Source organism: Symphalangus syndactylus, chromosome 1 (genome assembly GCF_028878055.3).
Source record: "Symphalangus syndactylus isolate Jambi chromosome 1, NHGRI_mSymSyn1-v2.1_pri, whole genome shotgun sequence".
Classification (NCBI taxonomy): Eukaryota; Metazoa; Chordata; class Mammalia; order Primates; family Hylobatidae; genus Symphalangus; species Symphalangus syndactylus.
The window spans coordinates 28,794,235-28,810,032 of record NC_072423.2 but is presented as its reverse complement, the minus strand read 5'-3'; the positions used below and the strand labels follow the sequence as shown (position 1 = coordinate 28,810,032).

The 15,798-nt window shown below is 42.2% G+C and overlaps 1 protein-coding gene, 1 non-coding gene and 1 pseudogene across 5 annotated transcripts in view; 1 reads left to right on the top strand and 2 right to left on the bottom strand.

The window, feature by feature from the left end:
- The window catches only part of ATP8B1 (ATPase phospholipid transporting 8B1), a 147,420-nt gene that overhangs the window by 91,711 nt on the left and 39,911 nt on the right, over positions 1–15,798 (bottom strand). The window lies entirely within an intron of this gene.
- Positions 6,978–7,084, top strand: LOC129461219 (U6 spliceosomal RNA). Its single transcript, XR_008650428.1, has one exon. It is a non-coding gene; the product is annotated as a U6 spliceosomal RNA (small nuclear RNA).
- On the bottom strand, positions 15,249–15,739 carry LOC129492749 (small ribosomal subunit protein uS17m-like; annotated as a pseudogene).

Genomic DNA, 15,798 nt, shown 5'->3' with positions numbered 1-15,798 from the left:
GACTACAGGTGCCCGCCACCATGCCCGGCTAATTTTTTTTTTTTTTTATATTTTTAGTAGAGACGGGGTTTCACCGTGGTCTCGATCTCCTGACCTCGTGATCCGCCTGCCTCTGCCTCCCAAAGTGCTTTAACATTGGAGAGGGCCTTTCAAATTCCTTAATTCCAATGGAGAACTTCACAGTCAGGTACTGCAAATTTGTTACTTAATGTCTTTAAATTCTGAATCCACCTTTGCCAACGACTGTGTGCACAAAAGGAAAAACTGTGGTTACCTTTTGTAACAAGTTATATAAATAAGACCTAAATGACCATGTTTTCTTTTCTGTTTTCTAATTACCCAAAGGTTAAGCATGCTATTTTAAAGTTTAATTTAATTTAATTTTGCAGCTTACCCAGGTTTAAGAGTTATTTGCAGAGAATAATCAGAAGGAACTGCAACTGGTGTTTAATGCAAATAAGGCCAGGCTGCTGAACTAGGGATGACTCATGCAGGCCTTGTGCAAACATCTATTCTGATTTGCATTTAAGAGAAAAGGTACACCTGTAAAAGTATCCAGCATGTATTAAAACATCTTCAAAATGTTTTGGAGTTTTAAAGAAGTGCCCATTAAAGATGCTTTCTGCTCCATCTCTTAAAAAAAGCATGGCCCCAGGAAAAAAGCTAATGAATTCTAGAACTTTTTTCTGCTGTGATATTTTCTCTTCCCAATCAATGTTTGCTTCCCCTTTAAAATCTCTGTGTACTTTCAAGGGTGCAGTAGCACAAGGTGATGAGGGCTTGGGTTTGATTGAGCAATGCTCACCCCATCTCCAGCCCCTACCCCACAAAGGCAAGTAGTACAGAGAATATATATACATATGATTCTGACATAAAATAAAATGTAAAGCCAACCAAAATGTTTGCATATTTTTTGCTTTTCCACATTCCCCCTTCTCCATAGACCTAGACTTCAATCAACCTGCGTCTCCTATAAAGAGAAAATGACTTTCTTGAATGCAGTTGGACTCCAATGAAAACAATCCTCTTTAACTCTGTTATCATAATACTATTTATAACTTTTACTCAATTAATGTTATTATAAGCTCTTATATATTCAACATGCTACCAACCTGAAAACTTACCCCCAAATTAACCTGATTTAGGTGAAGACACCCTATAGAACTCTGAGTTGAGTCAGGAAGATTGATCCATTATTTAGGAAACAGAGCTCACTGTCATTGTCCCCTGTAGGTCTGGGGAGGAAGCAGGCTCTGGTTGAATTGTCTAGAGGATTCTCTCCCTCCCAGCAACCCATCTCCTTCCCACCCCATCTCCACTCTGTGAGCAAACCTTCGGCTGTCCATCAATAAATCGATGCCAGGGATAAATTCCCAACAATAGCAAATCTAACTGGCCTCAACTTGCTATTTTAACACATTGATCCTCCTAACTTCTGAGAACTCTTTTTAAAAAGAAAGGAAAAAAATGGAATTAGTGTAAGAATAGAGAGAAGAGCATTAAGGATAAACTAGGGGTTTAGCGCCGGGTGCAGTGGCTCACGCCTGTAATCCCAGCACTTTGGGAGGCCAAGTTTGGTGGATCACTTGAGGTCAGGAGACCGGCCTGGCCAACATGATGAATCTCTGTCTCTACCAAGAATATGAAAATTATCCAGGCATGGTGGCGTGAGCCTGTAATCCCAGCTACTCAGAAGGCTGAAGTACAAAAATCGCTTGAACCTGGAAGGTGGAGGTTGCAGTGAGCCGAGACTGTGCCACTGCACTTTGGCCTGGGCAACAGAGTGAGATTCTATCTCAAAAAAAAAAAAAAAAGAAAAGAAAAAGAATAAACTAGGGGTTTAAATAGTCCCTAAATCAGCAATCAGAAATAAATCAGGAGTACCTGCACTCTGCACAACTCAAAGCAAATTGCTGAAAAGCCTTTAAATGTCACATGGATTTGAACTTTACTATTAGATATCTGGAGCTAATTAAAATATTTTCAAAGCGTGTTTTAAAAGTGCTCTGAATAGACTGTGCTCTGGATTTACATGATGCCCTCCTTTCAAATATTTCAGAGTTGTCACATAGGCTCTTTTGCAATATTCATCAATGAAAAACTGAGCTACACTCAACATCAACAGCTGGTGTTTGGGCCACAAAACAGGTCACCTCCAAGTGCTCCTCAGCTAGGCCTGCCTCATATATCAGTTCCTAGGCTCATTCTGGCTATTGCCCTATCTATCCTCAGAGTCCAACCTACTCTTTTCCTCCTTCATCTTAAGAGACGTGTCTACAGTGAATTTGTGTCTTAGTTTTCCAAAGCTTAAACCTCAGGCACAGAAAACAATGTTGCACTAACCATGACAGCTAACTTTGTGCATGTTTGCATGTGTCACATGAGTATTTAAATATTATCAATGTTTGGCTGGGCACGGTGGCTCATGCCTGTAATCCGAACACTTTGGGAGGCCAAGGCGGGTGGATTGCTTGAGACCAGGACTTCGAGACCAGCCTGGCCAACATGGTGAAACTCTGTCTCTACTAAAAATACAGAAAATTAGCCGGGTGTGGTGGCATGCACCTGCTATAATCCAAGCCACTTGGGAGTCCAAGGCACAAGAATTGCTTGAGCCCAGGAGGCAGAGGTTGCAGTGAGGAGAGACTGTGCCACTGGACCCCAGCCTGGGTGACACAGCAAGACTTTCTCAAAAAATAAAATAGAAAAAGAAAATAAATACTATCAATGCTTGTTATGGTTTAAACATTAGTAATTTAGGCTATCAATAAAGAATTTTGGGATGGGCCTGTGGCTCACACCTGTAACCCAGTATTTTGGGAGGCTGAGGCAGGAGGATCGCATGAGCTCAGGTGACCAGGCTGGGCAGTATGGTGAAACCACAGCTGTACAAAAAAAAAAAAAAAAAAATATATATATATATATATATATATATATATATATATATATATATATATACACAAAATTTAGCAGGGCATGGTGGTGTAGCTGTAGTCCCAGTTACCTGGGCAGCTGAGGGAGGAGTATCACTTGATCCTGAGAGACAGAGGATGCAGTAAGCCAAGATGCTGTCTCGAAAAAAAAAAAAGGGGAATTTATTTTGCTGTCTGGACCAAACACAAAATACAATTACACTCACCATACTCTGAAATCAGAATCAATGAGTCTCAAGAAATGGCTTCCATAGGTCAAATGGGGATCTACAAGGCTTCCAGATTATCTTCAAAATCTATTGATAGACATTTCTGTTGCGCTTCATTATAGAAATTACTAGATTTTCACATATGCGTTAGAACTTGGAGAGGCTCTATCTGCTCTGACCGTGCCCATTGCAGGCCCCACCCTAGCTCCAGCCACCTTCTGCTCCCTCACAAGTACACTCACAAGGGCAGCTAGGCACCTTCATTCCTTTTCCAGGTCCTCAAATCCCGATGTAATGTCTTTATCATTTGTACTTTAACAACTTACTGCCTGAACCATTCTTTGCATTATGGCTTGTATTGTGGTTGTTTTCCTTTCTAACAGAGTAAAAATCCAAAGGTGCAGGCAAGGCATGGTGGCTCATGCCTATAATCCCAGCACTTTGGAGGGCCGAGGTGGGCAGATTGCTTGAGCTCAGGAGTTCAAGACCAGCCTGGGCAACATGGCGAAACCCTATCTCTACAAAAAAAATACAAAAATTAGCTGGGAATTACGGTGCATGCCCGTGGTCCCAGCTACTTGAGAGGCTGAGGTGGGAGGATCATTTGAGCCCAGGAGGCAGAGGTTGCAGTGAGCCATGATTGCACCACGGCACTCCAGCCTGGGCAATAGAGTGAGACCCTGTCTCAAATAATAATAATAATAATGATGATGATGATGGTAATCTAAAGGTGCAAGACCATGGCCTATTCCTGTTATTTCTCAGGTGGGGCAGAATCAAGAAATGGTTAAGGGCTCCTGTCTGAGGTTAGACAGATAGGGGATGAAATCCCAGCTCTAAGGCCTGCTACCTGCAGAAGCTTGGGAAAAATATTCTTACTAAGCTCCTCCTTCTCCATTTATAACATGAAGATAATGGTTACCTGACAGGGTCCTTGTGAAGCTTGATCCCATGTAAAGCCCTTAGTAGTGTGCACAGTATGTGGCCCCAGATATCCACTCAGTGAGGCATTCCAGTGATGCATTTCATCAGAAATTCAGTAAGACACACAGATATAATTCATAATATTTCCCCCTTCAGTAAAGCTTAGTTTATTATTAACTATCGTAAACCTGAAACATCAGGGAACTGAAGTTTTCAAGTGAAAAACAGAGTAGGAAAACAATAAAAACCTTTATAATTGCACTTCACAGCTTGCAAAAGCTTTTCATATACCATTAACATACTTATCTATAAAACATCAGTGAAAAGTAGATTATTTTCATTTTATTCTCTGCAATAGCTCCATTGCCCAGAACAGCATGCAACACACAGTAGATCTTTCATAAAGAACTACCAAATGTAGAATCAAGCTCAGAGTTCAAGGCTGTATCCAGATTCTCAGAAATGACAAGATGTAGAGGAACCAGAACCAGATCTTAGCATTTGAATCCCAATCCTGCATCCTTTCCCCTCAATCACACTGTCTCCTGCCCCCAAGGTAAGGTTTCACAGAGCTGTAATTATTTAAGACATTCTATATTTTCTAGATGACAATAACTTCAAGATAAGAAAGGAGAGTACTTAAAAAACCCGATTAAAGAAAAGAAAGATCTGTCTTGTGTCACCAAGGGAAGAGAGAGCCAGTAATATAACTACTTGGATACAGATTTTTGCTTTCCTCAAAGTACACTCAGCAAACCACCTTGATCATGGTATGAACAAGTGAAACAAACCAAATTTCAAAACCAGGTTGAATGAAAAGATGCATTGGCTGAACTTGCTTGGAAATAATATGGAGAGGAAGTGGACAGATCTATAGATAAAAACAACATTGGCCTTGGCCGTGAACAAGGGAGTTCATTTTACTATTTCTACATATGTTTGAAATCTTTCTAAATTAAAACAACGCAACAACAACAACAACAACAAAAACTCTCCTTCAAATAAACCAGTGTATTAACATTAGGTCGCCATTGTGTAAAGCACATGTGTACTAATCGCCAACACAGGCTCTGAAGGGAACACATGCTTTGTGCAGCCATTGGCTCCGTCTTGAAAACTCAGATATTAAATAATCTTTTCGTAGACAGTTAAGAGGAGATTATTCTAAAAAATGAAATACAGGCCGGGCACAGCGGCTCACGCCTGTAATCCCAGAGCTTTGGGAGGCTGAGGCGGGCGGATCACCTAAGGTCAGGAGTTCATGGCCAGCCTGGTCAACATGGTGAAACCCCATCTCTACTAAAAATAGAAAAATTAGCTGGGCGTGGTGGCGCACTCCTGTAGTCCCAGCTACTCAGGAGGCTGAGGCAGGAGAATTGCTTGAACCTGGGAGGCGGAGGTCGCAGTGAGCTGAGATCATGCCACTACACACCACCCTGGGCTACAGACAGAACAAGACTCTGTCTCAAAAAAAAAAAAAAAAATACACCTGAATATTTAATAAAGTGAAAATGTTATAGAAAACCATAATGTTTTATGAGTCAGGGCCACTCCATTTGCACTGGACTTGAGGAGGCATATTTGTTCTTTGGTTAAACAGGAATATTTAGCGTTTACTTGTTCTTTTTGTGCATTACAATTTTTTTCTTTTAAGAATCAGTTTCAGCCTGGCACAGTGGCTCACGCCTATAATCCTAGCACTTTGGGAGCCTGAGGCAGGTGGATCACTTGAAGTCAAGAGTTCCAGACCAGTCTGGCCAACATGGTAAAACCCCATCTCTACTAAAAATACAAAACTTAGCCAGGCATGGTGGCACATGCCTGTAATCCCAGCTACTCAGGAGGCTGAGGCAGGAGAATTGCTTGAACCTGGGAGGCGGAGGTTGCAGTATGCCAAGATCACACCACTGCACTCCAGCTTGGGTGACAGAATGAGACTCTGTCTAAAAATATATATATATATATATATATATATATATAAAATGAAGTAATATTGCTGTTCCTCAGTTTATCATCTGTAAAATGAGTAAAAACAATAGCAGCTGCCTTTTACAGCTGCTGTGAGGATAAAGTGATTCAATATATAGAAAGCTCTGGAATAGGGCTTGACCCAAAGGAAGGCTCAGTAAATATTAGCTATTGTTATTCTTATGTGAGATAATTAAATACTAGGAGAAGAAACACATCACCAAATTGACACTTCAGGGACAGCTGAGAAGTTACTACAGCCCATGCCGGGGCTCAAATTTACTTTCGTGTGTTGAATCATTAATAGCAAGGGAAATACCTAACTCGTAACCTACTGTCCTCAGGCCACAGGAAAATGTCACCCTAGTAGTGAGAGAGACATTAAATATTTTACTCTACCAGCTGCTTAGAGCAAAGCAGCCTGGGGTGTATCCATTACTGCCTTTTTCAGATCTCCTGAAAGATGTCACAAACCCCAAACTCTGGAATTTAGAATATAATATGAACAAAGCATCTTAAGAGTTGGTATCTTTGCATAGTAAATAAATGTGGAATTTTTCAGAATGATAAAGTGGTTTTGTTTATGGTGTTTGCTTTTTTAAGAAATAGAAATTGTCTTTACATCTGACACCTCTGCCACAATATCCAGTGTATATCTTGCCAATAAGAGACACATTACACCAGCCAGCCTAAAATAGTCTCAGGTTGTTTACCAACAATGTGTAATTGTGCATTGGAGAACCCAGGGCTGAAAGTATTCATATATTCATGTTACACTCCCATCAGAATTGCCTTATTAAATGGTTGTAATGCTAGCATCCTACATAAATGATAAAATTCATGCATTATGTAACAACATCAACATTTGGGAAGGGAAAGATTATAACAGACACTGAATCTTTTAATTTTTTTCTCTACCAAGATACAAAAAAATCCTTGATATGTGCTTGCTTTGGCAGCACATGTACTAAAATTAGAATGATATAGAGAAGATTAGCATGGCCTTTGCGCAAGGAGGACACACAAATTCATGAAGCATTCCATTTGTAAAAATTAAAAAAAAAAATTAAAAGCCTTGATAAAATGTCCTGCAGTTTTGACAGTTTCACATTGACTGCTTAATCAAATTAATTCTTGATTATTTGTGTGTTTACTGACTGATGTAGTCATTATCCATGAATCCCAGGCTGGTCTCCCTCTCTGGTCAGCTGCCTGGCCTCACCTAAGTTTACACAGGCAAACTCCCAAAGGGAGCTTTTAACTTTTAACTGTTTAAAAAGTGGTTAGAGGTGATCAATATTCTAATTGTTTCCAGGCCTTGAAAACAGAGAATCCCATATTCTCTCCTGTTCTCTACAGAGCCACAGCAGTGCGATTCCAATTCAATCCAGTCCCCAGCCATAACATAATTAACAGCGCAGCACTGCCAGGGACAGACAGATGAAGAGGGCTTGTGTGCGCCCAGACACCAGGCTCCCTGCCGAACCATTTGAGCTTAAGTTACATATGGTTCATTATCCCCCTTTACCCCTAAATACTTCAGGGATGGTCTCTCACATTCTCTTACATAACCATAGTAGAATTATCAACTTCAGACAATTTAACATTAACAATAACATTCACAGTTATCTAATAGTCTGATTTTGTCATTGACCCAATGATGTCAGTTATAGTATTATTTTTCCTCCAGCACAGGATCCAGTCTAGAATTAGGTGTCACTTTAAGTAGCCATGTCCTTTAATCTGAAACATTTCCACAACGTGTATATATATATATATATATATATATATATATATATATGAAGCATTTACACAACATATATATATATATATATATATATTTTAGGCTGAGTTTCTCTCTGTCACCCAGGCTGGAGTGCAGTGGCATGGTCTTGGCTCACTGCAACCTCCGCCTCCCGGGTTCAAGCAATTCTTGTGCCTCAGCCTCCCAAGTAGCTGGGATTACAGGCGCCCGCCACCATGCCCAGCTAATTTTTATATTTTTCGTAGAGACAGGGTTTTACCATGTTGGCCAGGCTGGTCTCAAACTCCTGACCTCAGGTGATCTGCCCACCTTGGCCTCCCAAAGTGCTGAGATTACAGGCGTGAGCCACTGTGCCCGGCCTCCACAACCTGTATTTGTCATTTACAACACTGACATTAAAAGAATATGGTATTCCTTCTCTCTCTCTCTCTCTCTCTCTTTTTAAAACAGAACCTCCCACCTTTGGGCTTTCTCTGTCATTTCCTCGTGATTGAATTCAAGATCTCTGTTCTTGCTGGAACATCACATAGGTGATGTTGCATCCTTTCAGATGTGACATCTGGAGGCACATGAGGTCTCTACCCCTTGTCAGTGATTGTATTTTGATTTTATACTTTGGTCATGCGGTCAATGTGTTGTTTGATTTCTCCGCTGTATGTATTTTTTGAACTTGTAATTTGTGGGGAGACACTTTTAAGACATCGCAAATGTCCCGTTCCTTATCACAATTTCCTCCTAAACGTGACACTCATGGATGGTTCTCCCCTGATCCAGTCTCTACTACAATGGCCATGAAAGGATGATTTCACAGCACCCATTCCCTCCACGCATATTGGTCAGCCTGGGCATGCCGCTGTAAGCATAGCCTCCCCACTTTCCACTTATTAGTTAGTAATCAATATGGATGTGTAAATTCCTATTTTTTTTTCCAATGGCATATAATTCCTTACTGTCCATAATTATTTTGGTGTCCACATGGTCCCTGGTTTGGCCAATAAAAGCACTGTCAAACTAGCATGTGTCCTTGCGACAGGCTCCCATCATTCTTTCAGCATGTCCATACCTTGTGACAATAACAAGATGTTCCAGGCTCAAGTTGTACCTCTCCTGCCCCAGCCTGTAATCAGCCATTTCTCCCAGTAGCCCTGGTTCCTTTGAATGGGAAATGATAACAGAGACCAAGATCTTGGCCCTTGATGTGCTTGTTACTAGTGGGGTGGCTTCGCTTCTTGGTCCTTTGATGGACAGAGCTAAGTAAAAAAAAAGTATACACACACACACACATACATAGACACTTATGCACACATGCATGCTACATGGGAATACTTATACATGCATGTATTTCAGAAATCAGTTCATACCTATTCCTCCGATTCCAGTTGATTCCCACAATGTTCTTTTCCCCCATCTCCCATTTCCTATCTATATTTTCCTTCTTTCTTAGTGAGAACCCTGGCTCTCCAAAACAGTAACTCATTTGCTCAATGCTAAAATGCATCTAAAACTGTTTCAGAGTTGCTTTGCCAGTATCACTACATAAAGTACACCGTAACAGTTTAAAATTTCTTTGCCAAGTTTCCCTCACCAACCAACTTTAGAAAAGATGGAGCATATATCATAGAATACTGTGTTCATAGCTCCCTGGATTATTTCTTTTTTTCCCCTTTTCACTGTGGTTATGGACTTCATTTGAAATAAAACTGGGTTTCTTCATTTCATGTTGCTCTCAGTTTTAGGGTTTCCCCTATCCCTATTATATATATACTTATATTTAAATATAACTTTAAAAAAATAGGGATGGGGGTCTCACCATGTAGCTCAGGCTGGTCTTAGGTGGGTGGATCATTTGGTCCTCAGCTCAAACAATCCCCCCACCTCAGTCTCCCGAAGTGCTGAGATTATAGGCATGAGCCACCAAGTCTGGCCCCTATCCTTGATTTAAATTTATTTTTGAATATGTAGGACATTAACAGGCTCCCCAAAGCCAAAACGATGCAAAAGGGTGTCTTAGACAAGTAACCCTCCTCACATAACCTCTTCTCCTTGTTCCTACCCACCCTTTGTTGGTAATCGACTTTACTGTTTTCTGTTTATCCGTCCTGTGTGTTTTATAAAGATAAGAAGATAGGCCAGGTGCAGTGGCTCACACCTGTAATCCTAGCACTTTGGGAGGCTGAGGCGGGTGGATCACCTGAGGTCAGGAGTTCGAGACCAGCCTGACCAACATGGAGAAACCCCATCTCTACTAAAAAAAAAAAAAATACAAAATTAGCCGGGCATGGTGGTGCATGCCTGTGATCCCAGCTACTTGGGAGGCTGAGGCAGGAGAATCGCTTGAACTTGGGAGGCAGAGGTTGCCATGAGCCAAGATCTTGCTATTGCACTCCAGCCTGCGCAACAAGAGCAAAACTCTGTCTCAAAAAAAAAAAAAGATAGTTGTATTTTTCCTTATGTTTCCTTTTTTCTTTTACAAAAGTAGAAAATATGTGTTCTTTTGCACTTTGCTTTTTTCACTTAGCAATATCTTCTATAATTACTAGAAGTCACTTCTCAGGCAACTGTTTGCAAGTAGAGAAATATTTATGTCTTATGTCTATGTATAAATCATTTTCCTGGAAAACTTTTAAAAGAACTCCATAGGCCGGGCATGGTGGCTCACACCTGTAATCCCAGCACTTTGGGAGGCCGAGGCGGGAGGATCATGAGGTCAAGAGATAGAGACTATCCTGGCCAACATGGTGAAACCCCATCTCTACTAAAAATACAAAAATTATCCGAGCGTGGTGGCACACCCCTGTAGTCTCAGCTACTCCAGAGGCTGAGGCAGGAGAATCGCTTGAACCCGGGAGGTGGAGGTTGCAGTGAGCTGAGATTGTGCCACTGCACTCCAGCCTGGGCGACAGGGCGAGATTCCATCTCAAAAAAGAAATCCATAGATCCCACCATGGCTTGCTTCCCTTTCTTTCTCTGTTTTCCAAGACAGAACTTATCATCTACCACCCTAGGTCCTTAAAGTCTAGCTTTCCTTTAAAGACTCAACTTTAACTAGGGGTAGCATAGTACTGCAGTGAATTTATCAACCTCTAGGCAAGATATTTACGACTCCAGGGACCTTCCCTAGGCAAAATTTCAATCTAAGGTGGTAGCTCCAATAGTTGCAACTAAGTAAATATTCACTGAGAATTTTTTAAAAATCACCTTGTGAACCTTTAATCCCTGACAGATAATCTGGTAACTCATGGCAAGTGGTCATCAAAGAAACCAGGAGGGGCCGGGTGCGGTGGCTCATGACTATAATCCCAGCACTTCGGGAGGCCGAGGCGGGCGGATCACGAGGTCAGGAGATGGAGACCAACCTGGCTAACACAATGAAACCCCATCGCTACTAAAAATACAAAAAAAAATTAGCCGGGAGTGGTGGTGGGCGCCTGTAGTCCCATCTACTCTACTCGGGAGGCTGAGGCAGGAGAATGGCATGAACCTGGGAGGCGGAGCTTGCGGTGAGCAAAGATTGCGCCACTGCACTCTAGCCTGGGAGGCAGAGCGAGACTCCGTCTCGGAAAAAAAAAAAGGGTATTTGAATGACTCAGAACAGGCCACCATTGCCTGCCCTGTGCAAACCAACTGCAGCTTAATTGTCTCTGACTGGCAATTGCTACCACCCTCCTACCACTCCCATCATGTAGGAGAGCTGCTAGGAGGTCCACTCTGTCACTAGCACCCAAATTCAAAGGCACTAAAAAGAAGCTATCACTCCAAACCCTCTACACACCAGCAAGAAGGAGGTTGGTGCTGCAGTACCTGGATATTCCAAGTTGGCCAATCTCTCCCAATCTCTCCAATATACAAAGATCGGGGGGAAAAATGACTACAAATTATCCTCCCACATAGTGATTTTAATTCCCGGTAGAAATGTAAGTGAAGGAAGCCAAAGATGAATTCAGTACAGTAATGTCATGATTAACAAAGTCTCGGGCTGAACATTTCATAAATACAATCACTCTGGTATAATGCCTGGGTGGATGAGATACTTGAGTAGCTTCTGCTTCTACCTGTCCTAGATCCAGCAGAGGGAAAGGGCCTGTCTCTAAGACCCCTCCAGCTGGGAACAGAGCCTGCAGCCCCAGAGATGCCTGAGGAACTCCCTCCGTGGTCAGCCCATCTCCACCTTCTTCTTTGCTCTTCCACCTTCCCCAAACTGAACATGGTTTCTTTTAAGGGAAAGAGCAGCTAGTGGCTTCCACAAGATCCAGCCCAAGAGTAATGCACATTCTGGCACTTAACCCGAACCTCCTGCAACCTCTTCTCATCTTCATGAAGCTTCTGACAAGGAAATGTGGCTATACTGTACCCTCCTCTTTGTTCACCAAGGTAATAAGGAAGATACTTTTTATTTTTTTATTTAAGATGGAGTTGGCTGGGCGCGGTGGCTCACACCTATAATCCCAGCACCTTGAAAGGCCGAGGTGGGCGGATCATGAGGTCAGGAGCTCGAGACCAGCCTCACTAGCATGGTGAAACCCCATCTCTACCAAAAATACAAAAATTAGCCGGGCATGATGGCGCGCGCCTGTAGTCCTAGCTACTCCACAGGCTGAGGCAGGAGAATCGCTTGAACCCGGGAGGTGGAGGTTGCAGTGAGCCGAGATCGCGCCACCGCCCTCCAGCCTGGGCAACAGAGCGAGACTCTGTCAAATGAAATGAAATGAAATGAAATGAAATGAAATGAAATGAAATGAAATGAAATGAAATGAAATTCCCTGAACTCATAGCCTCAAGCAATCCTTCCACCTTGGCCTCCCAAACTGCTGGGATTATAGGCGTGAGCCATTGCACCCACGCTGTGTTGTTGTTGCTATCAGGGCAACTGTGATATTTATCTTCAAGAAAGTTTTAGATTCAAATGCAATGGACTCTCTGAAGATTCTTGAGATAAGACAGAGAGTGGGAGAGACCTATTCTCTACTCTAGCATGGCACCACGAGCAGTACGGCCTTAGCAGGTCACATCCTCACGTGGGCTCAGGTTATCATCTGTCAGTGAGGGTTCTTGACCAGATCAATGATTCTAAGATGTGGCCACACATCAGAATCCCACAGTGTGCTTTTAACAGCAATAGTTTGTTGAACCTGAACCCAATCTACTGAACCTGGAATGGGGAACAGGTAGAGTCTGTCCCCTACATTTCTCCAGAAGATGGCTGAGGTCCTTTCTGGCACTAAATTTCCTAATTCTATAGGTTTTTTTCTTTTCCTATTTTTTTTTTAATGGACTAGGCCAGGCACAGTGGCTAACATCTGTAATCCCAGCACTTTGGGAGGCTGAGGCGGGCGGATCACAAGGTCAAGAGAATGAGACCTTCCTGGCCAACATGGTGAAACCCCACCTCTAAAAATACAAAAATTAGCTGGGCATGGTGGTGCACACTTGTAGTCCAAGCTGCTCGGGAGGCTGAGGCAGGAAAATCACTTGAACCCGGGAGGTGGAGGTTGCAGTGAGTTGAGATCGCGCCACTGCACTCCAGCCTGGTGACAGAGCGAGACTCTGTCAAAAAAAAAAAAAAAAAAAAAGGATTATTACTGAATAGTTTTAGGTTTACGGAAAAATGGAGTGGCAATCCCCACATATCCTTTCAGCCCCGTGCCTTAGTGTACCCTATTCACATCTTGCATTAGAGTGGCACATTTGTTACAGTTGATGAGCCAATAATGAGATACACACACACACACACACACACACACACACACACACACACACATATATATATATATATTTTTTTTCTTTTTCTTTTGAGACAGGGTCTCACTCTGTTACCCAGGCTGTAGTGCAGTAATGTGATCTCGGCTTACTGCAATCTCCATTTCCCACGTTCAGGAGATTCTCCTGCCTCAGCCTCCTGAATAACTGGGACTACAGGTGCCCGCCACCATGCCTGGCTAATTTTTGTATTTTTAGTAGGGACAGGGTTTCACCATGTTGGCCAGGCTGGTCTTGAACTCCTCACCTCAAGTGATCTGCCCGCGTCGGCCCCCCGAAGTGCTGAGATTACAGGTGTGAGCCAATGTGCCCGGCCCCAGTAATGACATATTGTAACTAAAGTCCCTAGTTTACGTGAAGTCCACAGTTCACTAGGGTTCACTCTTTGTTGTGTGGGGTTTGGCAAATGTATAGTGACACACATGGTACCTAGTTGAAAGAATGCCCTCTTGCATTAAGTCTTACTCTCAAGAGTGGAACACACAGTAAAGGCAGAAGAGGAGAGCAATAGTCTGCTTATATCCCGTGATCCTCAATTGATGACAAATCAAAGATATTTACAGTGAACAGTGGTGCATGTGCCCAGCACCATAAACATAAGCCTACTTACTTTTTTGCTTTTTCATTGTTCCTTTTTAGCACTTGGAATATCTTTCCTACAGGCTGTACTCTCTGTTACTTAAACTATCAAACCCATTATCTCCTGATGAAGGAATGTGCTTCCCAAATGTAGTAATTCACAGGTTCTGTGTCTTTACAGCCTTGAACAATCTTTTAAAAATCTGAGACATAGCAACCAGATGTTGATAGAGATTACTTCTCTTGATCCAAAGATAACTGGCACTTGGCATTCTAAGAAAGTCAGGAGTTCAAAGAATGAGAATCTAAGTGAGGGAAAATGAACTCCTTGAACACACGTTTTGCACTGTTATAAAGTTATTTCTTAGGATTGATTGTCAAAATGAAATGATTGTTAAAAAATTGTACTCTAGGCTGGGCATGGTGGCTCATGCCTGTAATCCCAGCATTTTGGGAGGCCAAGGCGGGCAGATCACCTGAGGTCAGGAGTTCGAGACCAGCCTGACCAACATGGAGAGACCCCGTCTCTACTAAAAATACAAAATTAGCCGGGCGTGGTGGCACATGCCTATGATCCCAGCTACTAGGGAGGCTGAGGCAGGAGAATCACTTGAACCTGGGAGGTGGAGGTTGTGGTGAGCAGAGATCGTGCCACAGCACTCCAGCTTGGGCAAGAAGAGTGAAACTCCATCTCAAAAAAAAAAAAAAAAAAAAAAAAAATGTACTCTAAAGATAGAGCTCTGTTTCCACAAATTGTATCAGAAACGAGAGGTAACATTTCAACATTTAAGTTTTCATATGCATTTATTTTTCAAATTCTAACAAACATTTTCAAGTTTGTTAGAACTAAATGGAACCTACTGGAATCAATTCTATTGATGTCATTTCTTTTAACACAGCAACTTATTACACAATAAGTACTCAATGTATGGGTTTTAATTGACCGAGTAAGTAAATTTAAGAAAGTTTGGAAAACTTTCTCTTCCTCTGACACAATTCTTCACTGTTCTTTTTTTTTTTTTTTTTTTTTTTGGTGATGAAGCTTTGAAAATTTATTTTTCCATAATATAAACATGTCAATCTTTCCCTTTAGCTCCTTCTTCCACTCCTCCTTCACTGTGCTGAAGAGATACTGAGTTCTTACAGATTTTTGCTTAGCTGGGTGGTTTCCGAACTCAACAGACTCTCCAGGTAGGTAGTTCCTGCACAGGGCTTTCCTGTCACTGGATCTATGATTTTTCCAACTTTGAAAATGATCTTGGCCTGTTCATGTTTCACATGCTTCGTTCATGGGACAGGTAAAGCTCTGAGAAGCACGATATCCCCAGCTGTGCACTGCCGAAGGCCATAGTGAACAAAGGAGATTTTCCACTTATTATAATACTTCAATAAATAGAGATCCAGAACAAGCCCGGTCACTCTCGCTTTAGCAGTCTTTTGTATTTTCGTCCCAATCACCTTCCCCACGATCCATCTGGCATGGACAGATGAACGAACAACGGACATGTGGCTTTGGTCACCTCTGCCACGACTGTGCAGCCACCTGCCCCAGGGAGCCTTCCTTCTTTCCTTCCTTCCTTCCTCCTTCTTTCTTTCTCTCTCTCTTTCTTTCTTTCTTTTCTTTCTTTCTTTTTCTCTTTCTTTCTTTCTTTCTTTCTTTCCC